At 38.3% G+C, this 2244-nt stretch overlaps 1 pseudogene; it reads left to right on the top strand.

The window, feature by feature from the left end:
• The first annotated feature begins 1672 nt into the window (after window positions 1-1672).
• LOC126032841 (uncharacterized) lies at window positions 1673-1801 on the top strand (annotated as a pseudogene).
• The last annotated feature ends 443 nt before the right edge of the window (window positions 1802-2244 follow it).

Raw genomic sequence — 2244 nt, 5'->3', positions numbered from 1 at the left:
CATTAGGAGCGGTGATGCATGAGAATATGGCAACAAAGGTTTGCCATCCCCCATGCCTCCCTCCTTTCCACCATTCTCCCCTAGACTTCCCTGATGGATGAAATATTAGCAAACCTGATACGAGTAAGAACTTTTTATTAAGGTAGTCTGAAACTTTTGTCATCCCCATAAGTAGATGCTCTAAACAACTGTTGGTTTCAGAAAAATGAGGTGCCTGTAAAAAAAAAAATAAGATCTTAACAAACCTGTGACTTAAAGTCAAGTTTTGGAGCTGAAGAGCTAGTACAGTGAGGACAGCACTTACTTCACAGTCAGCCTATCCAGGTTCAATCCCCAACATCCCATATGGTTTCTGAACACTGTCAGAAGTAATTTATAGATGCATATCCAGGAGTAATCCCTGAGCAGTGTGGGGTGTGGCTCACCGCACAAAAAGAAAAAAAAAAAGGAAAGAAACGAAAAACAGGCCATTGTTAACTATCTTGAACTCTCTTGGTGATAGTCTACTTCTTGCCAATGCCAACAGCATTGTTATATATATATCAAAATTGCCAACTGGCCTTCAGACTCAGGAGTGAGATATAATAGCTACTACCAAATGGCACTGAGATTTGTGTGTTACACATAGTTGACACATATAGTCTCTTCTAGGAATTTTTTCATACTTTTTGGAATAAGAATATTTTTTCACATTTCATGTCTGCTGTACCAAATCTGTTTATTTCTTTTGTTTTAATATTTTTAATTATTCTAATTAGTTTTAATTAATTATTTAATTAATATTTAATTATTTTTAATTCATATGGAAATGTCTGAAGTGGACAAGGAACATTTCAAAGAAGCCTCTCTTCGACATTGGGAATGTCAGCAATAATAATGATTCCATCACTGGTTCATTCTAACTGGAATTCTCAGAGGAGCTCTAGGAAGTTGGTGCCCAGAATAGCCAAGAACAACATCTGGAGGCCACTACAAATCTTTGCAAAAGGCTGATCCAGTGCTGACACCATTTGGCCAAGGCACCAGGAACAGCGCCCCTGGTGGTAACAGTACCCTACACCTCTGGGTGATGGCATCTCCTGTCACCAACCCTGCAGGCAAGACTTTGAACGGACCTGCTACTTGATGGCTTCTTCATTAAAATCTCACGAAATTGCTTCTGCTACAGACCAGAGTCCCATTCTAGCCAGGACCCTGGAAAAGTAGGGTTTCTGCTTTTAGCCAAGGGAAGAAGAGATCCTCATGTAGGAAAGTCCGCAAATGTAGAACAGTGGCCAGAAAAGTTGTCCAAGCCTTCAGTATCATCACACCTCAACTATGTTAGAGATTGAAAAAAAAAAGGAAGGAAGGAAGGAAGGAAGGAAACAAGCTCATCAACTTCAGCACTAACAAACTGAGAGAGTGCAAATGAATGCTCGTACCTGTTATAGAGAGGAACTTTAAATCAAACAATCTCAAGATAAAATTATACCCTGTTCTGGAATAGAAAGCATAATCACCCTTATTCAGTGAGTAACCTTATTTAAGTTCAAATTCCCTTCTCATACTTTTATGTATCAGATCTACTCTGTGGAGATATTTCCTTTATTCCACAGGTGGTCCAAACTTTTATATGGGCATTATTGTCTCCTATAAGCTAATAACAGTTGTTACTGAAAAAATTCATTCTCTGGTCTACAGCCATACCTCTCTGAACATGCCGGATCTCCTATGATTTCGTATGACCTCGGAAGCTAAGCAGGGTCTGGCCTGGTTAGTACTTGGATGGGAGACCGCCTGGGAATATCGGGTGCTATAGGCTTAAAAAAAATTTACTCTGTTCATGGTCTGGAACAAGAAGTCAAGAAAATAGAAATATCAGTGACCCAGTGGTATTAAAGTTGTTCTGTCATATCCCAACTGATAAGCTCAAGAATGCTTCTTTCTCTTCTTTTAGTATCTTCTTGAGCTATCAAAATTTCACATGTGAAGTGTGATACAAAAGAAAATAACCCCCTTTAAATAAACATTTTTATTATGGAGAATAAGGTAAAAGAAAATCTAACATTCTAATTGTTATTTTCTGCCTTTTACTTCCCATGAATTAATACTGAGTGATTGGCTTCTTGATTCCAAAGTGATTGACTGATTGATTTCCTACTTCCAAAAAGTAGGAACTTTTTGAAATGGGAAGAATATGGAAGGAAGCAGGGAGAAAAATGAAAAGGGAAGGAAGAGAAAAGGGAAAAAGAGAGAGGAAAGAAG

The sequence above is a fragment of the Suncus etruscus genome, chromosome 16 (genome assembly GCF_024139225.1).
Source record: "Suncus etruscus isolate mSunEtr1 chromosome 16, mSunEtr1.pri.cur, whole genome shotgun sequence".
NCBI classification, from domain to species: domain Eukaryota; kingdom Metazoa; phylum Chordata; class Mammalia; order Eulipotyphla; family Soricidae; genus Suncus; species Suncus etruscus.
Note: the sequence above shows the minus strand (reverse complement) of the source record. Positions and strands in the feature narration are given on the sequence as shown.